Genomic DNA, 27,781 nt, shown 5'->3' with positions numbered 1-27,781 from the left:
TCAGAAATATCAGTAACCTCAGATATGCAGATGATACCACCCTTATGGCAGAAAGAAGAACTATGCCAACAAGAGTTGGCAAAGTAATGTCTCTGCTTTTTAATATGCTGTCTAGGTTGGTCATAACTTTCCTTCCAAGGAGTAAACGTCTTTTAATTTCATTGCTGCAATCACCATCTGCAGTGATTTTGGAGCCCAGAAAAATAGTCAGCCACTGTTTCCCCATCTATTTGCCATGAAGTGACAGGACCGGATGCCATGATCTTAGTTTTCTGAATGTTGAGGTTTAAGCCAACTTTTTCACTCTCTTCTTTCACTTTCATCAAGATTCTCTTTAGTTCTTCTTTCTGCCATAAGGGTCCTGTCATCTGCATTTCTGAGGTTACTGATATTTCTCCTGGCAATCTTGATTCCAGCTTATGCTTCATCCAGCCTGGCATTTCACACGATGTACTCTGCATATAAGTTAAATAAGCAAGGTGACAATATGCAGCCTTGATGTACTCCTCTCCCGATTTGGAACCAGTCTGTTGTTCCATGTCCAGTTCTAACTCTTGCATCTTGACCCGCATACAGATTTTCTCAGGAGGCAGATTTTGAGCTGCAAGAGCTGTTTGTATACTTTGGAGAATAACTGCTTGTAAGTTGTTTTGTTTGCAAATATTTTCTCCCATTCTTGAGGGTGCATTACCATCATTATCATCTTTGTTCAACATCTTTTCAGTTTGCCCAGTGATACACCTTTCAGTTAAGCTCTGTGTCCTTTGACATGATCTCCCCATTCTTTGAGTATTCTTTGCTTTTTAGAAATGTGTGATGCCTCAGACTGATTTTATACTTCTGTTGCCTAGACCTGCCTGAAGCAGGTCTTTCTCTAAGGATCTCTGGTTGCTTTTAGTGGGGACAGTATTTAGAAACCAATCTATGTCAAAGATGTCCACTGCTACTAGGTGTCTGTGTTCCTGGGCTCTTTTAGTAGATTTGAATCCTTGAGTTTATTCTAACAATTCCAGTTAAAATCCAAGGGCATTGGGATCCTCCTTACATTTCCTTTCTCCTTCAGTAAAAACTCTGGTTCCAAACAGCACTTACACATTTACTCATTTTTTTTCTGTCTTACAATATACACAAAATAGTTTCATAATTACACCACCAACATCACTGGCAGCAACAAACCATTCTACTAAAATGCTGCTTTCAATTCTCGATTCTCATCTTACTTGAACTTTCTGCAGCATTGACCGTCATGAATTTCTTCTTCCTCCTTTAAATGGTTTCTTTACATGTTTTTTTACACCTGGTTCTCCTTAGTCTTCTTGGTTAGTTCCTCCTATCACCACAATCTCTTAATGTTAGAATGCTACAGGCATTGGGTGCTATATTTCTTATCTTTTCTCTCTCCCCTCATGTCCTTGTTTATTTCATCTAGTCCCATAGACTTATAAACCACCTATTCACTAACTGCTGCTTCCCAACTTTATCTGAAGTTCCAACATCTATCCTGAAATCCAGACATGTATATCCAGCTGCCTACTGAATATCTCTGTATGGCTAAGAGGCATCTCAAGTTTAACATTTCCAAATGCAAATTCTTAATCTTCCTCCCCCAAATCTCCTCTTCCCTATGCCAGTGAATGGCAACTCATCCTAACAGTTGGTCAGGCCAAATTCCAGAATTATCTTTGACCTCTCCCTTTTTATATCACATCTAATTAAGCAGATCCTATTTGTCTTCAAATTTTACTCGGAATTCAACCAAATCTACTTATTTTCATTTTAATTAATTTGGCTGATCTGGGTCTTTGTTGTGGTGCACTGATCTCGGTTCTGGACTCTTTGATCAATAGACATTGATAAGAGGCCAGATGAGAAATTCAGTCAGGGCTTTACTGGGACTTTTGGTGCAGCACGAGGGAGCATAATCCAGTAATAGGTTCTCCCGCGTGCTCCCTGAGGGTGGCTGAGTCTGTCTCTTAAATGAGGTGAGGATGGGGTGAGGTTAGGAATGGACCTGTGGATCAGGCCAGAGGGGTGGCTGAGGTGGTTTGCCCACCCACTGGCGCTGTGTGCAGGAATTGCTCCCAGCACCTCAGAAGTGGCAGTTGGGTTTTTGTCTTTTTGTACTTTGCTGTTCATAATTTGCCCCAGGTTCGAATTGTTGTTGTTGCAGTTTGGAACTTTATGGAACTTTGTCAGCAAAGTAATCTCTCTGCTTTGTAATATGCTGGGTAGGTTTTTCATAGCTTTTCTTCCAAGGAGTACGTGTCTTTTAATTTCATGGCTGCGGTCACCATCTGCAAAGATTTTGGAGCCCAAGAAATAAAATTTGTCACTGTTTCTATTGTTTCCCCATCTATCTGCCATGAAGTAATGGGACCGGATGCCACGGTCTTAGTTTTTTGAATGCTGAGTTTTAAGCCAACTTTTTCATTCTCCTCTTTCACCTTCTTTAAGAGGCTCTTTAATTTCTCTTTGCTTTCTCCCATTAGGGTGGTAATAGCAGCAGCAGCATCTGCATATCTGAGGTTATTGATATTTCTCCTGGCATTCTTAATTCCAGCCTGTGCTTCAACCAGCCCAGCATTTCGCATGATGTGTACTCTGCATGTAAGTTAAATAAGCAGGGTGACAATATACAGCTTTGACATACCTCCTTCCCAATTTTGACTCAATCTGTTGTTCCATGCCCAGTTCTGACTGTTGCTTCTTGTCTTGCATACAGGTAGAGGTAGGTAAGGTGATCTGTTATTCCTATCTCTAGAATTTTCCACAGTTTGTTGTGATCCACACAAAGGCTTTAGCATAGTCAATGAAACAGAAGTATATGTTTCTTTTGGAATTCCCTTGATTTTTCTATGATCCAGTGGATGTTTGCAATTTGATCTCTGGTTCCTCTACCTTCTTTAAATTCAGTTTGAACATCTGGAAGTTCTTGGTTCACGTACTGTTGAAGCCTAGCTTGAAGGATTTTGAGCATTACCTTGCTAGCATGTGAAATGAGTACAATTGTGTGGTAGTTTGAACCTTCTTTGGCATTGCCCTTCTTTGGGATAATAATGAAAACTGACCATTTCCAATCCTGTGACCACTGGTGAGTTTTCCAAATTTGCTGCCATAGTGAGTGCAGCACTTTAACAGCATCATCTTTTACAATTTGTAATAGCTCAACTGTGCATGCATGCATTTTTTTTTTTTTTAGTCCCTTATAGTTTCTTTGTATTCCGATGCTTGAGGAGACATTTTCAGTGTAATTATGGTAGTGAAGAGTCCCAAGTCCCAGCCTGTCTGTTTCCACTCTGGTCCAAGATGCCATAACCTTTCTCAAGTTGTTACAATAGCCGCTTAAGTGGTCTCTGTGCTTTTTCTTTTGCCCTCTTCAGTCTGTTCTCAGCACAGTTGCCCTAGTGATGGTCAACACTGATAATTCCTTCAGAATCTATTTCTCCCAAGTAAAAGTCAAAAGTTATAATAATCACCTACACAGTTCAACACAAGCTACTCCTTTATAACTTTTTTCTCCTGTTATTCTACCTCTTCACTGATATCGATCCAGCTACTCTGGTCTCTTTGTCCTCGAGGAACATGCCTGACACGCTTCTTTTAGAGGGCCTACGCATTTACTGTTCACTTAATCTGGAATGTGTTTCTCAGATAGCCACATGCCTTGCTTCTTTACTGTGTTCTAGTTTTTATTCAGGTGTTACCTTTTCTGTGGACCCTCCCCTTCTACTGCACTCCCTAATCCCCTTCCCTATATTATATTTTTCTATAGAGCTATTTACCATCTAACTAATACATTATTTGTTTACCCTTCCTCCCAAGAAAGTAAACTCTAGGAAGGCTCAATTTTTGTTGCCACTCAGGTTTTATTGTATTATGCACCAGAGAGCTATCTGAAAGGTAGAGATGTTATTTTTATTACCAATATCTCTCCGCTATTGTCATGGGATTTAAAAGCTATTGCCATGGGATTTAAAAGCACTCCCCCTAGTGCATCTTAATATAGAAATTTCTGTTTTTCAAGCCTTTGGGAATATACTCTCCAATCTTCAGTTGAAGACTTCTGTGTTGACAGAGTAATTGTTAATAAATTTCTACTGAATAGTTGTGTGGTTAATAAAGTAGATAAATGATTTTTCATGTATTGTGAAATAAATTCCAGCATGCTTAGAAAGGAAAAATTGGTTAATCAGAGACTATTGGTGTTAAGTACTATTCAGCGAACTAGAATAATATACCATTAAAACTATACAAACTGTGACTGAACTTCTCTGAAGTGATTTTGGAGGTAATGTAACACATATTTACAGATATTCAGGTTCATCTATATGCAAATAATTATTATTTTGTAGCTGTCCAGGGAATGTGGCTAATGATAGAGCCATAAGAATGAATGTCAGACATAGCTTCATTGATTATTTATTTGAAAACTATGACAATTTAAACTAAAGGAAAAATTATGTAATGATGTGACAGGGTTTCTAATTTACATACACTATGTTCCTGTGTGTAAGGAAATGCTTCTTTATTTCCTCTTACTGATTTGCTCCATGATACCTCAGTTCTACTGAGTAGATGGGAGAAAACTCTCTCTTCTAGAATATGGTTGTGATCTGATTTAAACACCTTTAAATAATCCAGTTTTTTATTTATCCTACAATATGAGTCTACCTGAAGCATTTAGTTCATTTATATTTCTTAGAAATACATATTTGTATTTAAGTACTTATTTGTATCTAAATCTCTATATCATAACTTATGCTATTTTTTCCATCTGTTTTTAACATCTTGCTTTTTTTGAGGAAGGAAGGTGGTTATTATTTCTCATTTAGATTTTCCTACTTTTGCATAGGTATTAAGTATCTATTTCTATTATTCTAATGGTTACTCTAGTAATTACAACATGTATATCTAACTTACTAATGTTCAAACCAGTATTTTCCCCTTTTGAACTAAGGAGGATATTAGACACTTAAAATCCATTAACCTTTATAACCATTTATAGCTCTAATTTTATTGTCTTAATTTTATCTTTATTCTTCTTTAAAATTCAAAACATTATTATTGTCAGTATTATAATGTTAGATTTATTTTCTTTTTTCTGGTTTCTTTAATCCTTCTTGCATCTCATATCTCTTGTATAAAATGAGGTTATTTTGCCTAATGTATAATCTTTAGAATTACTTTAATGTGTGGTCTATTGGTGACAAACTCAGATTTTGGGTCTCTAAAAGCCTTTGTTTCCTATTTGCTTTTTTAAATTGAAGCATAGTTGATTTATTATGTTAGTTTCAGGTATACAGAATAATGATTCAGTAATTTTTTCTGATCACATTCTAAGTCATTATGAGATATTAAACATAATTTCCTGTGCTATACAGCAAACTCTTATTGCTTATTTTATGTAGTTTTCTTTTTTTTACTTTATGTATAGTAGTTTTCATCTGTTAATCCCTTACTCTTAATCTGCCCCTCTTCCCTTTAACCATGAGTTTTTCTATGTCTGTGAGTCTGTTTCTGTTGTATATACAGTTTTATTGGTATTATTTTTCAGATTCCACATATAAGCAATATGATGTAGAATTTGTCATTGTCTGACTCAGTATAATATTCCTTAGGTCCACTGAAGTTACCATAAATGGCAATATTCTTATTTTTATGGCTGAATAATACTCCAGTGTGTGTGTGTGTGTATAATATACATATATATATATATATATATAACATATTCTTAGGCCGATCATCTGTTGATGGACACATGGATTGTTTCCATGTCTTGGCTGTTGTAAACAGTGCTGTTACGAACATCGGGGCGCATGTAACTTTTAAAATTCGAGTTCTCGACATTTTGGAATATATATCTAGGAGTGGAATTGCTGGATCATATAGTAGCTCTATTTTTAGGTTCTGAAGAACCCCCATACTGTTTTCCAGTCGTTGTTTTCTGTTTGCCTTCCCAAAAACAGTGTAGGAGGGATCCCTCTGCTCTATTCCCTCTCCAGCATTTGTTGTTTGTAGCCTTTTTAATGACAGACTGGTATGATGTGATATCTCATTGTAGTTTTTATTTGAATTCTATAATAATCAGTGGTGCTGAAATCTTTCCATGTGTCTATTGGGCACTGAGATGTCTACTTTGGAGAAAAGTCCATTTAGATCTGCTGTCTATTTTATATTGGTTTTTCTTATATTGAGCAGTATAAACTGTTTGTATATTTTAGAAATTAAACCCTTATTGGTCACAGCATTTACAAATCTTTTCTCCCATTCCATAGGTTGTCTTTTTGTTCTGTTAATGGTTTCCACTTCTGTTCAAAAGTTTATAAAGTTGATTTGGTTCCATTTGCAGGTTTTTTTTTTTTTTTCATTTCTTTTTCTTTGGGAGACTGGTCTAAGAAAATATTGCTCCAATTTATGTCAGAGCATGTTTTGCTGTTAGTTTGTTTTTTAATTTCATGTATTAATTTTTGGCTGTGCCCTGTCTTTGTTGCTACAAAGGCTTTTCTCTAGTTGCAGTGAGCAGGGGCCCTTCTCTTCATTGCAGTGCACAGATTTCTCTGCACTATTGCCTATATGATAGTGTGCATCTGCTAATCCCAAACTCCTAGCCACTCCTCTCCCAATCCATCTCTCTCTCTTGGAAACCATATGTCTGTTCTCCATGTAAGTCATTCTCTTCGTGTTGCATAAATTCACTTGTGTCATGTTGAGATTCCACATGTAAGAGATATCATATGGTATTTCTTGCTTTCTGACTTCCTTCACTTATTTTGGTAAACTCAAGGTCCTTCCATATTGCTACAAATGGCATTGTTTCATTACTTGTTGTGGCCAAGTAGTACTCCATTGTATATATGTACCTCATCTTCTTGATCCATTCACCTGTTGAAGGACACTTAGGTGGTTTGCCAGTTTTGGCTAGTGTATAGTGCTCCTATGAATTGTATAGTGCTCCTGTGAACATGAGGATGCCTGTATCTCTCTGAAGCATACATTGTCTGGATATATCCCCTGGTGTGGGTTTGCTGGATCACATGTTAACTCTGTACTTTTTTGTGGAACTTGCATACTGTTCTTCATAGAGGCTGCACCAATTTACATGGCTGCCAACAGTAGGAATGTTGCCTTTCCTCCACGCCCTCCCCAATATTTATTCTTTGTAGACTTTCTGATTATGGTGATTGCGACTGGTGTGATGTAATACCGCTTTGTGATTTTGATTTGCATTACTCTAATGATCAACATGGAGAAGGCAGTGGCCACCCACTCCAGTACCTTTGCCTGGAAAATCCCATGGACACAGGAGCCTGGTAGGCTGCAGTCCATGGGGTCGCAGAGAGTCGGACATGACTGACCAACTTCTTTCACTTTTCACTTTCATGCATTGGAGAAGGAAATGACAACCCACTCCAGTATTCTTGCCTGGAGAATCCCAGGGATGGGGGAGCCTGGTGGGCTGCCATCTATGGGGTCGCACGGAGTGGGACACGACTGAAGTGACTTAGCAGCAGTAGCAGCAGTAATGATCAGCAAGGGATTCCCTGGTGGCTCAGACGGTAAAGCGTCTGCCCGCAATGCGGGAGACCTGGGTTTGACCCCTGGGTCAGGAAGATCCCCTGGAGAAGGAAATGGCAACCCACTCCAGTACTCTTGCCTAGAAAATTCCATGGATGGAGGAGCCTGGTGGGCTACAGTCCATGGGATCACAAAGAGTCGGCACGACTGAATGACTTCACTCACTTAATGATCAGCAATGTTGAGTTGATTATTTCATGTGTCATTTGGCCATCTGGATGTCTTTGGAGAAATGTCTATTTAGATCTCCTGCCCATTTTTTCAATGTGTGTGTGTGTGTGTTTAATTGAGTTAGTTGTTTATGCTCTTTATATATTTTGGAAACCAAGTTCTTATTGGTCCCATCATTTGTAAATACTTTCTCCCATTCTGTAGCTTGTCTTTCTGTTATGTTGATGCTTCCTTTGCTAGTCAAAGTTTATAATGTTGATAAGGCCCCTCTTGTTTATTTTTGCTTCCATTTGTTTTGCCTTGGGAGGCTGATCTAAGAAACTATTGTTACAGTTTCTGTTAGAGCATGTTTTGCCCATGTTTTCTTACACAAGTTTTATGATGTCATGTCTTTAGTTTTTAAGTCATTTTGAGTTTCCTTTGTGTACAGTGGGATGGAGTGTTCTAATGTCATTGATTTACTTGTGGCTGTCCTGTTTTCCAAATACTACTTCCTGAAGGTACTGTCCTTTCTCCACTGTATATATTCCCATTTTTCAACCAAGATTAATTGACTGCTGGTATATGGATTTATTTCTGGGCTCTTACTTTGTTGCATTGATCTAAAAGACTTTTTTTTTTTTAACCAAAATAACACTTTTTTAAAAACAATGCAGTTTCTTGTAGTATACTTGTGTTAGGTTCTGCTGTATAGCACAATGATTTGGTTATACAGATATAAATATTCTTTTTCACGTTCTTTTCTTCTACTGTATATTATAGGATGTTCTATAGAGTTCCTTGTGCTATACAGTTAGGAACTTGTGGTTTATCCATTCTGTATATGACAGTATGCATCTGCTAATCCCTAACTCCCAATCCATTCCCTATGCCACCCTCAGGTCCCCCTTTCTCTCGGCAACTGCTGCTGTGTTTACTCTGTGTGTGTGCCTCTTTCTGTTGTGTATATAAATTTGTGTCATATTTGAGATTCCACATAAAAGTGATATCATATGGTATTTGTCTTTCTGTTTCTGACTTCCTTCACTTATTTTGGTAAAGTCAAGTTCCTTCTATATTGCTGCAAATGGCATTATTATATTCTTTGTTATGGTTGAGTAGTAATTCACTGTATACATGTACTATATCTTCTTGATCTGTCAAAGGGCACACAATTTGTTTCCCTGTCTTGACTACCGTGAGGAGTGCTCCTATGAACATCGGGGTGCATGTATGTCTTTGAAGGATACTTTCGTCTGGATGTATGCCCAGGAGTGAGATTGCTGGATCATATGGTAGCTCTATCTGTATTTTTTTATGGAACAGTCATACTGTTCTTCATTGAGACTTCACCAGTATACTTCCACTAGCCATGTAGGAGTGTTCCCTCTTCTCCACAACCATTGCAGCATTTGTTATTTCTAGATTTTTAGTGATGGCCATTTTAACCTGTTTGACATCATACCACTTTGTTATATTGATTAGCATTCCTCTAATGATCAATGATGTTGAGAAGATTATTTCATGTGTCAATAGGCCATCTGAATGTCTTCTTTGGAGAAATGTCTATTTAGGTCTCCTGGGCATTTTTCTTAAGTGCGTTTTTTATTGAATTGTTTATCTCTTTCTATATTTTAGAAACTAAGTCCTTGTCAGTAGCATCATTTGCAAACGTTTTCTTTCATTCTGTAAGTTGTCCTATTGTTTGTTGTAGGTTTCCTATGGTATTCAAAACTTATTCAGTTGATTAGATTCCTTTTTAAATTTCTGCTCTCAATTCTTTTGCTTTGGGAGACTGATCTAAGAAAATATTGCTACAGTTCATGTCAGAGCACATTTTGGCCTTGTTTTCTTTCTTGATTTCATTTATTTATTTATTTTAGCTGTGCTGGGTCTTTGTTGCTGTGAGGCTTTTACTCTAGGTGATGACTCTATTGCAGTGGACTGGTTTCTTGGGTTCTCATTGCAGTGGCTTCTCTTGTTGCAGAGCACAGGCTGTGGGTCGTGCAGCCTTTCATATTTGGGGCTCCCAGGCTCTAGAGCACAGGCTCAATAGTTGTGGTGCACAGGATTGGTTGCTCCTCAGCATGTGGGATCTTGCTGGACCGGTGATCAACCTGTGTCTCCTGCATCAACAGGTGAATTCTTTGCCACCGAGCCACCAGGGAAGCCCTGGCTTTCTTCTTCTACAAGTTTTATAGTTTCATGGCTTATATGTAAGTCTTTAAACCATTCTGAGTTTTCTTTGTATATGGTGAGAGGGAGACTTCTACTCTCATTGATTTACATGTAGCTGTCTTTTCACCATTGTATGTACTTACATTCTTCATCTGTTCATCTATAATCAAATTCCATTAATTTATTTCTGGGCCCTTATTCTGTTGCAATTATCTATATGATTGTTATCTAGCCAGTGCCATACTGTTTTGTTTTTTTTTTTCTGATGTTGTTTATTATAGTATCAGTCTGTTCAGTTGCTCAGTCATTTCTGAGCCACAAGGGAAGCCCAAGAATACTGGGATAGGTAGCCTATCTCTTTCTCTAGCAGATCTTCCTGACCCAGGAATTGAACTGGGGTCTTCTGCATTGCAGGTGGATTCTTTACTAACTGAGCTATCAGGAGATGTAGATTCAACCCCTGGTTGGAGGGCTAAGAACCCACATGCCAGGGGGCAGTCCTAAGATGGCAGAGGAATAGGATGGGGAGACCACTTTCTCCTCCACAAATTCATCAAAAGAACATTTAAACGCTGAGTAAATTCCACAAAACAACTTCTGAATGCTAGCAGAGGACATCAGGCACCCAGAAAAGCAGCCCATTGTCTTTGAAAGGAGGTAGGAAAAAAAATATAAAAGACAAAAAAAGAGACAAGAGGTAGGGACAGAGCTCCATCACAGGAAGGGAGTCTTAAAAAGAGAGAAGTTTCCAAACACCAGAAAACACTCTCACTGCCGAATCTGTGGTGAGCCTTGGAACCACAGAGGGCAACATAGCTGGGAGGAAAAATAAATAAATAAATAAACCCCACAGATTACGTGCCCAATGGTAACTCCCCCAGTGGAGAAGCAGCGCAGATGCCTGCACCAGCCACTAGCAAGTGGGGGCTGGGCAAGTAGGCGTGGGCTGCATTACTTAGAGTAAGGACCAGGCCTGAATGCTCCGAGGGCAATCTGAGGGAACTAACTTGGGCTAGCAAACCAGACTGTGGGATAGCTACCACGCAAAAAGCCCTAACCTAAGACACCACCAGGCCTGCTCACAGAACAAAGGACTGAACAGAGCTAGCCCGCTGCAGACCATCCCCCTCCAGTGACAGGCAGCCAGAGCCAGAAGGGGGCAATCGCAGCCCCAGAGAGACATTATCTACCAAACTGCAAGCAGGTTTCTTTGCTAACTAAGACTTCTTGGGGTTCTGGATGGTCAACATCCGCCTGAGAAGGTGTGCCAGTTGTAGACCCAGAAAAACCCAGCAGCATGGACGGGGGACGTGATAAGTCGCAGCGACCGCACTCGCCAAACACTCATCACCTGAGCTGCTCGGACCCGGGAAGGGCACAAAACGCAGGCCCAACTGAGTCTGTGCCTCTGAGGACTACCGGCGTGCCTGAACCTGAGTGGCTTAGACCTGGGAGGTGCATGCAGCCCAGGGCTGGCCTCGGACAGTTCCTGGTGGAGCAACCTAGAGCCTGAGCAGTGTGGGTAGGGAGGGCCATGCGCTGTGAGTGGGGGCAGGCCCAGGGTGGCCAAGACACTGCAAGCACACGCCAGTGTTATTTGTTTGCACGTTCTTCCCTCCCCACAGTGTGACTGAACAAGTGAGCCTAAAAAAGTGTCCACCACTGCCCGCCTTGTGTCAGGGTGGAAATCAGACACTGAAGAGACCAGCAAACAGAAGAAGCTAAAACAGAGGGAACTGCCTTGGAAGTGACAGGTGCAATAGATTAAAACCCTGTAGTTAGTACTGACTACATAGGAAGGGGCCTATAGATCTTGAGAAATATAAGCCGGACCAGGGAACTATCCAAAAATGAACTGACCCCACACTGCCCACAACACCACCAGAGAAAGTCCTAGATATATTTTTACTATTTTTACGATTATTCTTTTTTTTTTAATTTTAAGTCCTCTATTACACCTTTAATTTTCATTTTTATAACCTACTATTACTTTGCAAAAAAAAAGACCCTATTTTTTAAAGCAAACTTCATTTATATATATATATATTTTATAATTTTTGTGACTTTTTTTCTTTTCTTTAATATTGTATTTTTGAAAATCCAACCTCTACTCTAGATTTTTAATCTTTGCTTTTTGGTATTTGTTATCAATTTTGTACCTTTAAGAACCCAATCTTCAGTACCCATTTTTACATGGGAGCGAGATTACTGGCTTGACTGCTCTCTCCCCCTTTGGACTCTCCTTTTTCTCCACCAGGTCGCCTCTATCTCCTCCCTCCCCCTTCTCTTCTCTACCCAACTCTGTGAATCTCTTTGTGTGTTCTAGAGGGTGGAAAACACACTTTGTGTGTTCTAGAGGGTGGAAACTGATTACTGGCTGGATCTGTCTCTCTTCTTTTGATTCCCCTCTTTATCCTCCTGGTCACCTCTGTCTCCTTCCTCCCTCTTCTCTTCTCTGTGTAACTCCGTGAACATCTCTGAACCATCCAGACTGTGGCGCGCACATAAGGAAGTGATTACTGGCTAGCTTGCTCTCTCCTCTTTTGATTCCACCTCATCTCTTTCGGGTCACCTCTAACTCCCTCCTCCCTCTTCTCTTCTCCATGTAACTCTGTGAACCTCTCTGGGTGTCCCTCACTGTGGAGAAACTTTTCACCTTTAACCTAGATGTTTTATCAATGGTGCTGTATAGATGGAGAAGTCTTGAGACTACTGTAAAAATAAGACTGAAAACCAGAAGCAGGAGGCTTAAGTCCAAATCCTGAGAACACCAGAGAACTCCTGACTCCAGGGAACATTAATTGACAGGAGCTCATCAAACGCCTCCATACCTACACTGAAACCAAGCATGACCCAAGGGCCAACAAGTTCCAGAGCAAGACATACCACACAAATTCTCCAGCCACACAGGAACACAGCCCTGAGCTTCAATATACAGGCTGCCCAAAATTACTCCAAACCCATTGATATCTCATAATTCATTACTGGACACTTCATTGCACTCCAGAGAGAAGAAATCCAGCTCCACCCACCAGAACACCGACACAAGCTTCCCTAACCAGGAAACCTTGACAAGCCACCCGTACAACCCCAGCCACAGCAAGGAAACTCCACAATAAAGAGAACTCCACAAACTGCCAGAATACAGAAAGGCCACCCCAAACTCAGCAATATAAACAAGATGAAGAGACAGAGGAATACCCAGCAGGTAAAGGAACAGGATAAATGCCCACCAAACCAAACCAAAGAGGGAGAGATAGGGAATTTACCTGATAAAGAATTCCAAATAATGATAGTGAAAATGATCCAAAATCTTGAAATCAAAATGGAATCACAGATAAATACCTGGAGACAAGGATTGAGAAGATGCAAGAAAGGTTTAACAAGGACCTAGAAGAAATAAAAAAGAGTCAATATATAATGAATAATGCAATAAATGAGATCAAAAACACTCTGGAGGCAACAAATAGTAGAATAACAGAGGCAGAAGATAGGATTAGTGAAGTAGAAGATAGAATGGTAGAAATAAATGAATCAGAGAGGAAAAAAGAAAAACGAATTAAAAGAAATGAGGACAATCTCAGAGACCTCCAGGACAATATTAAACACCCCAACATTTGAATCATAGGAGTCCCAGAAGAGGAAGACAAAAAGAAAGACCATGAGAAAATACTTGAGGAGATAATAGTTGAAAACTTCCCTAAAATGGGGAAGGAAATAATCACCCAAGTCCAAGAAACCCAGAGAGTCCCAAATAGGATAAACCCAAGGCGAAACACCCCAAGACACATATCAATCAAATTAACAAAGATCAAACACAAAGAACAAATATTAAAAGCAGCAAGGGAAAAACAACAAATAACACACAAGGGGATTCCCATAAGGATAACAGCTGATCTTTCAATAGAAACTCTTCAGGCCAGGAGGGAATGGCAGGACATACTTCAAGTGATGAAAGAAAATAACCTACAGCCCGGATTGCTGTACCCAGCAAGGATCTTATTCAAATATGAAGGAGAAATCAAAAGCTTTACAGACAAGCAAAAGCTGAGAGAATTCATCATCACCAAACCAGCTCTCCAACAAATGCTAAAGGATATTCTCTAGACAGGAAACACAAAAAGGGTGTATAAACTCAAACCCAAAACAATAAAGTAAATGGCAACAGGATCATACTTATCAATAATTACCTTAAACGTAAATGGGTTGAATGCCCCAACCAAAAGACAAAATCTGGCTGAATGGATACAAAAACAAGACCCCTATATATGTTGTCTACAAGAGTCCTCAAAACAGGGGACACATACAGACTGAAAGTGAAGGACTGGAAAAAGATATTCCACACAAATAGAGACCAAAAGAAAGCAGGAGTAGCAATACTTCATATCAGATAAAATAGACTTTAAAACAAAGGCTGTGAAAAGAGACAAAGAAGGACACTACATAATGATCAAAGGATCAATCCAAGAAGAAGATATAACAATTATAAATATATATGCATCCAACATAGGAGCACCACAATATGTAAGACAAATGCTAACAAGTATGAAAGGGGAAATTAACAATAACACAATAATAGTGGGAGGCTCTAATACCCCACTCACACCTATGGATAGATCAACTAAACAGAAAATTAACAAGGAAACACAAACTTTAAATGATACAATAGACCAGTTAGACCTAATTGATATCTATAGGACATTTTACCCCAAAACAATGAATTTCACCTTTTTCTCAAGCGCACAGGGAACCTTCTCCAGGATAGATCACATCCTGGGCCATAAATCTAGCCTTGGTAAATTCAAAAAAATTGAAATCATTCCAAGCATCTTTTCTGACCACAATGCAGAAAGATTAGATCTCAATTACAGGAGAAAAACTATTAAAAATTCCAACATATGGAGGCTGAACAACACACTGCTGAATAACCAACAAATAACAGGAGAAATAAAAAATGAAATCAAAATATGCAAAGAAATGAATGAAAATGAAAACACAACAACCCAAAACCTGTGGGACACTGTAAAAGCAGTGCTAAGGGGAAAGTTCATAGCAATACAGGCATACCTCAAGAAACAAGAAAAAAGTCAAATAAATAATCTAACTCTACACCTAAAGCAACTAGAAAAGGAAGAAATGAAGAACCCCAGGGTTAGTAGAAGGAAAGAAATCTTAAAAAATTAGGGCAGAAATAAATGCAAAAGAAACAAAAGAGAACATAGCAAAAAACAACAAAGCCAAAAGCTGGTTCTTTGAGAGGATAAATCAAATTGACAAACCATTAGCCAGACTCATCAAGAAACAAAGGGAGAAAAATCAATAAAATTAGAAATGAAAATGGAGATATCACAACAGACAACACAGAAATACAAAGGATCATAAGAGACTACTATCAGCAATTCTATGCCAATAAAATGGACAACTTGGAAGAAATGGACAAATTCTTAGAAAAGTACAACTTTCCAAAAGTGAACCAGGAAGAAATAGAAAATCTTAACAGACCTATCACAAGCAAGGAAATTGAAACTGTAATCAGAAATCTTCCAGCAAACAAAAGCCCAGGTCCAGACAGCTTCACAGCTGAATTCTACCAAAAATTTCAAGAAGAGCTAAAACCTATCCTGCTCAAACTCTTCCAGAAAATTTCAGAGGAAGGTAAACTTCCAAACTCATTCTATGAGGCCACCATCACCCTAATACCAAAACCAGACAAAGATGCCACAAAAAAAGAGAACTACAGGCCAATATCACTGATGAACATAGATGCAAAAATCCTTAACAAAATTCTAGCAATCAGAATCCAAGAACACACTAAAAAGATCATAGACCATGACCAAGTGGGCTTTATCCCAGGGATGCAAGGATTCTTCAATATCCACAAATCAATCAATGTAATACACCACATTAACAAATTGAAAAATAAAAGCCATATGATTATCTCAATAGATGCAGAGAAAGCCTTTGACAAAATTCAACATCCATTTATGATAAAAACTCTCCAGAAAGCAGGAATAGAAGGAACATACCTCAACATAATAAAAGCTATATATGACAAACCCACAGCAAACATTACCGTCAATGGTGAAAAATTGAAAGCATTTCCCCTAAAGTCAGGAACAAGACAAGGGTGCCCACTCTCACCACTACTAGTCAACATAGTTTTGGAAGTTTTGGCCACAGCAATCAGAGCAGAAAAAGAAATAAAAGGAATCCAGACTGGAAAAGAAGAAGTAAAACTCTCACTGTTTGCAGATGACATGATCCTCTACATAGAAAACCCTAAAGACTCCACCAGAAAATTACCAGAGCTAATCAATGAATAGAGTAAAGTTGCAAGATATAAAGTCAACACACAGAAATCCCTTGCATTCCTATACACTAATACTGAGAAAATAGAGAGAGAAATTAAGGAAACAATTCCATTCACCATTGCAATGAAAAGAATAAAATACTTAGGAATATATCTACCTAAAGAAACTAAAGACCTATATATAGAAAACTATAAAACACTGGTGAAAGAAATCAAAGAGGACACTAATAGATGGAGAAATATTCCATGTTGATGTGAAAATGAGTATACTACCCAAAGCAATCTATAGATTCAATGCAATCCCTATCAAGCTACCAACGGTATTTTTCACAGACCTAGAACAAATAACTTCACAATTTGTATGGAAATACAAAAAACCTCAAATAGCCAAAGCAATCTTGATAAAGAAGAATGGAACTGGGGGAATCAACCTGCCTGGCTTCAGGCTCTACTACAAAGCCACAGTCATCAAGTCAGTATGGTACTGGCCCAAAGACAGAAATATAGATCAATGGAACAAAATAGAAAGCCCAGAGATAAATCCACGCACCTATGGACACCTTATCTTTGACAAAGGATGCAAGAATATACAATGGAGAAAAGACAATCTCTTTAACAAGTGGTGCTGGGAAAACTGGTCAACCACTTGTAAAAGAATGAAACTAGAACACTTTCTAACACCATACACAAAAATAAACTCAAAATGGATTAAAGATCTAGATGTAAGACCAGAAGCTATAAAACTCCTAGAGGAGAACATAGGCAAAACACTCTCTGACATAAATCACAGCAGGATCCTCTATGACCCACCTCCCAGAATATTGGAAATAAAAGCAAAGATAAACAAATGGGACCTAATTAAACTTAAAAGCTTCTGCACAACAAAGGAAACTATAAGCAAGGTGAAAAGACAGCCTTCAGAATGGGAGAAAATAATAGCAAATGAAGCAACAGACAAACAACTAATCTCAAAAATATACAAGGAACACCTGCAGCTCAATTCCAGAAAAATAAAAGACCCAATCAAAAAATGGGCCAAAGAACTAAACAGACACTTCTCCAAAGAAGACATACAGATGGCTAACAAACACATGAAAAGATGCTCAACATCACTCATTATCAGAGAAATGCAAATCAAAACCACTATGAGGTACCATTTCATGCCAGTCAGAATCGCTGTGATCAAAAAGTCTACAAGCAATAAATGCTGGAGAGGGTGTGGAGAAAAGGGAACCCTCTTACACTGTTGGTGGGAATGCAAACTAGTACAGCCACTATGGAGAACAGTGTGGAGATTCCTTAAAAAATTGGAACTAGAACTGCCATATGACCCAACAATCCCACTGCTGGTCATACACACTGAGGAAACAAGAATTGAAAGAGACACGTGTACCCCAATGTTCATCACAGCACTGTTTATAATAGCCAGGACGTGGAAGCAACCTAGATGTCCATCAGCAGATGAATGGATAAGAAAGCTGTGGTACATATACATGATGGAGTATTACTCAGCCATTAAAAAGAACACATTTGAATCAGTTCTAATGAGGTGGATGAAACTGGAGCCTATTATACAGAGTGAAGTAAGCCAGAAAGAAAAACACCAATACAGTATACTAACGCATATATATGGAATTCAGAAAGATGGTAACGATAACCCTGTATGCGAGACAGCAAAAGACACACAGATGTATAGAACAGTCTTTTGGACTCTGTGGGAGAGGGAGAGGGTGGGATGATTTGGGAGAATGGCATTGAAACATGTATAATATCATATAAGAAATGAATCACCAGTCCAGGTTTGATGCAGGATACAGGATGCTTGGGGCTGGTGCACTGGGATGACCCAGAGGGATGGTACGGGGAGGGAGGTAGGAGGGGGGTTCAGGATGGGGAACACGTGTACACCCGTGGTGGATTCATGTTGATGTATGGCAAAACCAATACAATATTGTAAAAAATAAATAAATAAAACAGGATAAAAATATTGTAAAGTAAATAAATATATATATATATATAAATAAAAATACTTCTCTTTAAAAAAAAAGATCCCACATGCCTGGCAGCCAAAACCAAAACATAAATAAAACAGAAGCAATCTTGTAACAAAATCAACAAAGACTTAAAAAATGGTCCACATCAAAGAGAGAGAGTCCTGCTTTTAATTGGTCACATCCTTGCATCTAGTTTTGACCATGTGTTTGATTTGCCAGTGAGATGTAAAGAGAAATGTTAGGAGGGACTTCTGGGAAACTTTCTAAAAAGACTTTGCTACCTCCTTCTTGTTCTTGAAATGGCTGGATATCTAGCAGCCATTATTTGGGAGACCTTGATGATGAGGAAGAATGCTGAGCAGAATATTGTGGCAGAGCAGAAGATATGATCCTAGGTCCCTAGTGACATAGCAAAGCTTCGACGCTCTACATTCAGACATCTTTTTATGAAAAGGATATACTTCCCATCACTTTTGAGTCTTTCAGAAATATATCAACATATTTTAGAAGTATCTCAACCTAAATGATGCATTATGTTTGCTGTTAACGGTATTATTTCTCTCTCTCCATCTTGAATTTATTTTGGTGTATACACTTTTATGGGCTTCCCTGGTGGCTCAAATGGTAAAGAATTGCCTTCAATGCAGGAGACATGGGTTCAATTCCTGGGTCAGAAAGATCCCCTGGAGAAGGAAATGGAAACCCACTCTAATACTGACTGGGAAATCCCACAGAGAGAGGACCCTGGTGGGTTACAGTCCATGGGGTTGCAAAGAGTCAGACACAACTTAGCAGCTAAACAACAATGACATATATTTTTATAAAATCAGAAAGGTAGCACATGTCAATTTAAAAAGAAACATGTAATCGGGAAGAGGCTATCAGTCCTCATCTTACTTCTTAACAATAAACGTTGTTGGGACTTCCCTGGTCGTTCAGTGGTTAAGACTTCACCTTCCAAAGCAGTACGTGTAGGTTTGATCCCTGGTTGGGAAGCTGGGCTCCCACATGCCTCAGGGCCAGAAAATCAAAACATAAAACAGAAGCAATGCTGTAACAAAGACTTTAAAAAATGGTCCACATCAAAAAAATAAAAACAAAACTCACAAAAACAAAATATTGTTAAGATTCTTTGGTGTACTTCTGTGTAGACTTTTTTTCTTTGTGATTTACATAGCAAAGTTCTCAAATCAGTGTACAAGCTAAAAAAAATTGGTTGAATGAAGTGTGTACATTCTTTTGCATCTTGATTTTTGCCTTTTAGTGAAACGTTAGTGGATACAACATTGGTTCACTAGCCATTAGTGAAGTGAAGTCGCTCAATCGTGTCCGACTCTGCAACCCCATGAACTGTAGCCTACCAGGCTCCTCCGTCCATGGGATTTTCCAGGCAAGAATACTGGAGTGGGTTGTCATTTCCTTCTCCAGAGGATCTTCCCGACCCAGGGATCAAACCCAGGTCTCCCGCATTGCAAGCAGATGCTTTAGCCTCTGAGCCACCAGGGAAGTGGCTCACTAACCATTATTTTATCATTAATAATGAAAACATAATGAAGATCTTAGTGCATAAAGCTTAGTGTCTAAATATAATTTTCAGAAGTGGATAAAAGCTTTGAACACCTTTAAAGCTTTGGATACACAGTGATAAAATGTTCAATTTTGACAGGCCCCAATAAGTAGTACCCCTCTTTGTGTCTAGTATGTAAAGCAATGGGAATACAAAACAAAGAAAATATATGGAGATGAAAATATCCCCTTTATCACTGTTAAGTCTGATATTAGGAAATTTGCTTCTTAGTCTGATCTCTGGAATTAAACATAGGGACTTCCTTGGTGGTCCAGTGATTAATACTTTGAGCTTCCAGTGCAAGAGGCAAGGGTTTGATCCCTGGTCAGGGAAGTAAGACTCTACATGCTGTGAGGCATGGCCAAAAGAAAAAAATTTTTTTTATTTTTTTAAATTAAAAAAAAAAAAAGAATTAAACACAGGTGGTAGCATTCCTCAAACCAGTAGGGCTGGAGTTAGAACATAGGCTACAGTGGAAAGAGCTGAATCCACAAGGAAAGGAAAAAAAAGAACAGGAATGGTGTCTGTAGGCCTTTCAAACTCTATCAGATGTCTTTTCCCTTATGGAGTGAGGGATTGGGAAGACACTGGAAGGACTGAGTCATTTTAGAGCTCTCCCAGAACGGAGGAAGGAGTAGAGAAAAAGTGTCATCTCTCATCTTTGTAAGCACTGGAAATTACGGATTTGTGAAAAAATTGAATAGGCCACAAATGATATCTAATTAATTTTTACCTTTGATTATTAATGAGGTTGAACAGTGGAACACTTTACAAAATATTTTTAAATTCTCTGGTTGTTCATATCTCTTAGAGCCTGAGCATCTTTCTTATCAAATTGTATAATTTCTTTATACAATAAAAGTTATCCTTTATTATGTGCTAAAGGGTGTTCAAGTGCTCAGCTGTGTCCAGCTGTTTGCAACCCCATGGACTGTAGCCCACCAGGCTACTCTATCCATGGAATTTTCCAGGCAAGAATACTGGAGTGGGTTGCCATTTCCTACTCCAGGGGATCTTCCTGATCCAGAGATCAAACTCATGTCTTTTGCATTTCCTGCATTGGCAGGAGGACTCTTTACCACTAGTGCCACCTGGGAACCCTCACTCTTTAATATTTATTTTCTGTTAGTATATTTGGTAGCTCATTTGCTTTAACTTAGGGATATAAAAGAAATGTATATAGTCAATCTATTTCTTAAGCTTTAACTTACTGCCTTTATCAGACATGTGCTTTTGTCTTACTCTAATTCTTCTATAGTTTATGTATATTTAACTCTTTAATGCAAATTGCATTTATGTTTCATTCTGATGTGTTGGTGAAAACCCTTCTGTCTGCCTTCAGCCCATCTCCCAAATTTCCTCCTCTTAGTCCTCTACTTTGGCACTCCATAGGCAGGCAAAGAGGGAAAGAAGTGAAAAAAAAGTACAAATTTATGTGATTTTTGATTAATTAGAAGGGGATAATTGTCTCTGCAAGTGGTCAACCCTTTCTGGACACTTCCCCTTCTGACCAGTAGTCTAAAATGTGCAGTTTTCTTTAAAAAGTGACTTTGAAAGAATCTAGTAGAAACCCTTGAAATATAAGGAGGGTGATATCAACTTAACTTACTTGTAAAGCATGCAAATATGAGGAAAGACTATGTCCCACATGAAATCAGAAAAACTGAATTGAAAAAACCTACTTTTTAGTCCAAGTAAACATTAAGCAGATTCACTTTCTGTACATTTATTTTTTGTAGTTTGTTGAGTTGCTATTGAGAATTTCAATCATAACCTCTCATTGACAAGAAAAGGGTTTAATTAAACTAGTAAGGGAGGAAGGAGGGAGAAGGAGACAGGAAGATATAGAGGAGAGATAAAATGGTGAGGAAAGGCAGAAGAGGAGGAGGAAGGGCCAGAGTGAAAAAGAGATGGGAGAAGGGAGAAAGAAAAAAAAAATTGATTCTCACTCATTCAAAATGGACTCATATACCATACTTATAAAACATGTCAACTTATAAAAAATGTGTCACATTTATTAAATGCTTCCTCTGTGCTTAACCTTTTTCTAAGATCCTTACTCAGTTGTATCTCTGGATATGTGATTAGACCTACGTGTCTAAATTTGCTTTTGTTGGTACTATTAAATCTAATGTGGCCACAGCATAAGATGCTCCATTTTCAGCAGCACAGATTTTAAAACTTGCATTTTTCTCCCCTCCTGACTCTGGCATGTCTTAAGAGTTACAGATAATGTCTAGCTAACTAGGAGAGAATTGATCTTGCTTAAGAATTCTAGAGTCTGGCCTTGAGGAGGTGGGAGCAGACCTACCTTGGAGTAGAAAATGAATTGGGCATAAAACCATCAAGCTGACACTGACTAGAGCGCTCCACGACCAGTTTTGAAATGATTATTAGCACCTGGCCTCCTGCCTGGACACCCCTGAAACTTCCATTTAAAAAAAAATTTTTTTTAATTTATTTATTTTAATTGGAGGCTAATTACTTTACAGTATTGTAGTGGTTTCTGCCATACACTGACATGAATCAGCCATGGGTGTACATGTGTTCCCCTTCCTGAACCCCCCTCCCACCTCCCTCCCCATCCCATCCCTCTGGGTCATCCCAGTGCACCAGCCCTGAGCACCCTGTCTCATGCATTAAGCCTGGACTGGTGATCTATTTCACATACGATAATATACATGTTTCAATGCTATCCTCTCAGATCATCCCACCCTCGCCTTCTCCCACAGAGTCCAAAAGATTGCTCTATACATGTGTCTCTTTTGCTGTCTCACAGGGTTATTGTTACCATCTTTCTAAATTCCATATACATGCGTTAGTATACTGTATTGGTGTTCTTCTTTCTGGCTTACTTCACTCTGTATAATAGGCTCCAGTTTCATCCACCTCATTAGAACTGATTCAAATGTATTCTTTTTAATGGCTGAGTAATACTCCATTGTGTATATGTACCACAGCTTTCTTATCCATTCATCTGCTGATGGACATCTAGGTTGCTTCCACGTCCTGGCTATTATAAACAGTGCTGCAATGAACAGTGGGATACACGTGTCTCTTCCAATTCTGGTTTCCTTGGTGTGTATGCCCAGCAGTGGGGTTGCTGGGTTGTATGGCAGTTCTATTTCCAGTGTTTTAAGGAATCTCCACACTGTTCTCCATAGTGGCTGTACTAGTTTGCATTCCCACCAACAGTGTAAGAGGGTTCCCTTTTCTCCACACCCTCTCCAGCATTTATTGCTTGTAGACTTTTTGATCACAGCGATTCTGACTGGCATGAAATGGTACCTCATAGTGGTTTTGATTTGCATTTCTCTGATAATGAGTGATGCTGAGCATCTTTTCATGTGTTTGTTAGCCATCTGTATGTCTTCTTTGGAGAACTGTCTAGTTCTTTGGCCCATTTTTTGATTGGGTCTTTTATTTTTCTGGAATTGAGCTGCAGGAGTTGCTTGTATATTTTTGAGATTAATTCCTTGTCAGTTGTTTCATTTGCTATTATTTTCTCCCATTCTGAAGGCTGTCTTTTCACCTTGCTTATAGTTTCCTTCATTGTGCAAAAGCGTTTAAGTTTAATTAGCCAGACTCATCAAGATACAAAGGGAGAAGAATCAACAAAATTAGAAATGAAAATGGAGAAATCACAATAGACAACACAGAAATACAAAGGATCATAAGAGACTACTATCAGCAATTCTATGCCAATAAAATGGACAACTTGGAAGAAATGGACAAATTCTTAGAAAAGTACAACTTTCCAAAAGTGAACCAGGAAGAAATAGAAAATCTTAACAGACCCATCACAAGCACAGAAATTGAAACTGTAATCAGAAATCTTCCAGCAAACAAAAGCCCAGGTCCAGACAGCTTCACAGCTGAATTCTACCAAAAATTTTGAGAAGAGCTAACGCCTATCTTACTCAAACTCTTCCAGAAAATTTCAGAGGAACGTAAACTTCCAAACTCATTCTATGAGGCCACCATCACCCTAATACCAAAACCAGACAAAGATGCCACAAAAAAAGAAAACTACAGGCCAATATCACTGATGAACATAGATGCAAAAATCCTTAACAAAATTATAGCAATCAGAATCCAATAACATTAAAAAAATCATATATCATGACCAAGTGGGCTTTATCCCAGGAATGCAAGGATTCTTTAACATCCACAAATCAATCAATGTAATACACCACATTAACAAATTGAATGATAAAAACTATATGATTATCTCAATAGATGCAGAGAAAGCCTTTGACAAAATTCAACATCCATTTATGATAAAAACTCTCCAGAAAGCAGGAATAGAAGGAACATACCTCAACATAATAAAAGCTATATATGACAAACCCACAGCAAACATTACCGTCAATGGTGAAAAATTGAAAGCATTTCCCCTAAAGTCAGGAACAAGACAAGGGTGCCCACTCTCACCACTACTAGTCAACATAGTTTTGGAAGTTTTGGCCACAGCAATCAGAGCAGAAAAAGAAATAAAAGGAATCCAGACTGGAAAAGAAGAAGTAAAACTCTCACTGTTTGCAGATGACATGATCCTCTACATAGAAAACCCTAAAGACTCCACCAGAAAATTACCAGAGCTAATCAACGAATAGAGTAAAGTTGCAGGATATAAAATTAACACATTGAAACTTCCCTTTAAAACCTCGTCCTCTAACCTGCAACTTGGAGATGAACTTAGGACATTAGTCCACCATAATTCCAGGTTGCTGGCTTCCCAAATAAAACAACTTCATCATTTCTACTAACACTTGTCTCTCGAGTATTGACCTTTCAAGATGAACAGTGAGCAGCTGAACTTGGGTTTAGTTACCAATCTCTTCCAGTTACACTAAAACCCATACAGAAAAGGCTCCAAGTCTGCTACTTGGGGAGTTAGTCAAACTTCTATCAATGTGCCCAGAGAACCAGGATCAATAACATGTGGGCTCCTTTTCAGAAAAATGGAAGACAAAATCTTGTGTGCTCTGGTTTGGCCTATAGTCACTGTGAGGACTGAAGGGTGGAGTTCTGAAAGCAAGGCATTCAGCCCACTCTTCTGGATGATTTCAAAGCTCCTGATCCAGCAAGCCCTCTGGGACACAGGCCTAATGCACTATGTTCCTTCTATTGAATTGTCAAGTCTGCATTTATTACAGTAATTGTCCATCGCACAAATATATGGACTGAACATCGATTCTGAGCTCACACGTTGTAATCTACCTAATACATCTGCCGGGCCAAATAACACCATCAATTTTTCACTCTGTTTTGAAGCCAGACTTGCTGCTCAGATTCTTAAAGGCATCTCATATTCTGGTAAATAACTGACACCTGTTTCCTGCCAGTCTCAGCCTATCAATAACCACTGTTGTGGCTGGGCCAGCCCTCATGGTACTTATTATGACTACAAGACACCCTCAGCAATAGTCACCAGGAAACCTTGAGGGGGGAAGGCTTAATACTTACAGATCCTAGAAATCACATAACTAGGGCCACAGTGAGAACAAGGGAAGAGAGAGAAAGCAAAAAACATATGTGCACCTTAGCATTCTGATTTTATTGGAGTCAAGGGTAGAGGCCTAGGGTTTCTGAGCTTACTCTTTATTGGTAAATTTAAAACATAAGGAGGGAATTGAAAGCACAGAGGTGGAGGAAACTAGGCCCAAACTGTCAGTTATCAAAATTGACCAAGATCTCAAAATCGAGAGAGGTAGGGGGCAGCCTGTCTCTTTAGTCAAGTGGCTGCTGCTGCGTTTACTCAGGACAGGCATCTTTGAAATGGAGGCCCCTTTAAAGTGGATGCCTCTGCAATCAAAGCTGAAGTCAGGCACCTGTCAGGGTTTATACCACAATGAAGTAAATCAGACCAGTCAAATCATCATCTTCTGATAGAAGAGATGGGGGAAAATTGCAACTTTATGGTAATCAAAGAAATACAGATTAAACAACAATGTTTTGCTTACATTTTCAAAAAAATGAGAATGACTGATAACATTCAATGTTTAGCCAGGTGTAGAAATTCTTTTTATGTTACTTTTTTAAACTTTATTACTTTTTATACATGTTGTTGTTTAGTCACTAAGTTGTGTCTGACTCTTTATGACCCCATGGACTGTTGCCCACCAGGCTCCTCTGTCCATGGGATTTCTCAAGCAAGAATTCTGGAGTGGGTTGCCGTTTGCTTCTCAGGGGATCTTCCCAACCCAGAGGCTGAACCTCCATCTCTTGTGTCTCCTGCACTGGCAGGCAGATTCTTTACCACTGAGCCACTAGGGAAGCCCCAGAAATTCTTATAAACTGTTGGTGGGAGTATACTGCAATTCTAAGAGCCAATTTTGTAAAATATATAAGAAGTTTCATGTGTATATTTTTTACTTAGTAATTCCACTTTTTGGAACTTGTGCTGAAGGAAAATTGGACAATATGCCAAATGTGGTAAAAGAATATTCATTAGAGCTCTGTTTACAGTAGTAAAACTGAAAAACCTTTAATATTAACAGACTGGTTAAATAAATTAGTGTAGTTATATCATAGAATATATGCAAATAACTTAAAAGATTTATATTTATGTGGGAAAAAGCAAGTTACAGAAAGACTAGTATGACCCTCTAAAATATACATACATATTTATGGGAAAAAAATGCATCTCTCACTCTGAGTGTTCCCTTCTGTGCAAAGGGAACCTAGACGCAGTCTTACCTCTCTATACTCCTATATGCATGCTTCCTCGTCGAATTGCAGTGATTCATCTGATTGGCAACGTGGGGAAGTTAAAACTGACAGGAATCAAACTTTGGTCCGCTGATCAGTAAGCAGGAATGCCAGCCTACAGGCACCAGGCTGTAGTGAAGGAAAGAACGATACTCAGCAAAGACACTGAGCAGTTAATGCTCAAAAGAAGGGTCTGGAAAGAGTTTTTAAAGGCAATTAAGGGGGGGGGGAGGTGCCGTAGGGTGCATGGTCAGCTCGTGCATAGTTCTCTGATTGGTTGATGGTGAAGTTACAGGACGGTGTCACAGGTGTTTACCATTATCAATCTTTGGTTCCAGCCAGCCTGGGGCCAGTGGTCATCAGGCAGTTAACCTCTCCCATCTGGTGAGGGTTTCAGTAGCTGCACAATAACTCAGGAATGTGCATCCAACTGTTTTCTGTGTCCTTCTGGGGCAACAAAAAGATTCTGTGACGGCTATTTGGCTGATTTAGTGTTTAAATGGTTACCAGTACTCCTGACCCCACTGCTATTTTTTATTGTTACTATCTGTTCACATTCTTTTAATCATTAACTCTTGAGCCAGCCTCTTGTGACTCAGGGGAGGCCTGGGAAAGGAAAACTTTTTTACATACAGCAGGCCGGTGGAGGACATGGTGGATCTGTCCTGAGAAGGCCCTGTAATGTCCAACTCAGATACAATACTTGACTCAACTGTGCCCCTTTTCTGCTTGGAATTGTGCTGCCTACTGGGAATACCACCTCATTTCTGCTCCTCCAGGTTGTCTCTCCTGCCTGATACTAGGAGGGAAACCCTGAATAATTCCGGAGTTCATTTAGCAGTCCCTACTCTGGCACCCACACTAATCAACATCCTCTAATTCATCTTTACATGAATCAGAGTAACATTTTTGCCTTCTATTCGTCTTATTTATAAGTTTATTCATTACTCTGGACAAGGAAGAAAGCCGCTGTTTATCAGGTACTTTCAAGCACCAATATGCATTGAAAAAAGCGTGGAAGAACAGACTTCAAACTCCTTAATGGTGCTCTCTGTAGATACTTTACTTCCTAAATTCTTGGCTTCTGCATATTTTATTTTAAAAATATATGTATATATAATTGTGTTCTATTTTCAGAACCAATAAAATCAGTATTAATGTTTCTACTTTGATTAAAAAGAGGAATAAAACATATAAGGATGATATACTACTCTATGTGAAATAAGCTTTCTATAAGCTTCCCAGGTGACTCAGTGGTAAAGAATCCACCTGCAACGCAGGAGACACAGGTAG

General features: G+C 38.9%; 1 protein-coding gene across 5 annotated transcripts in view; it reads right to left on the bottom strand.

Annotated features, from left to right (window-relative positions):
* The window catches only part of PCDHB1 (protocadherin beta 1), a 65,521-nt gene extending 38,851 nt beyond the window's left edge, over window positions 1-26,670 (bottom strand). For 2 of the 5 annotated variants that reach the window (XM_086412052.1, XM_086412051.1), the window contains exon 1: window positions 26,477-26,670. The gene's annotated coding sequence lies outside the window, so the exon portion shown is untranslated. Of the gene's footprint in view, window positions 1-9,925; window positions 10,064-25,471; window positions 25,609-26,476 lie in introns of those variants that run through there. The other 3 variants (XR_015167523.1, XR_015167525.1, XR_015167524.1) reach the window with 3 other exon arrangements.
* Window positions 26,671-27,781: the final 1,111 nt, after the last annotated feature.

This window comes from Bos grunniens, chromosome 7 (assembly GCF_055505025.1).
Source record: "Bos grunniens cultivar Pamir isolate PY7600 chromosome 7, Bosgru_T2T1.0, whole genome shotgun sequence".
Lineage (NCBI taxonomy): Eukaryota > Metazoa > Chordata > Mammalia > Artiodactyla > Bovidae > Bos > Bos grunniens.
This window is presented reverse-complemented; position numbering and strand designations above follow the sequence as displayed.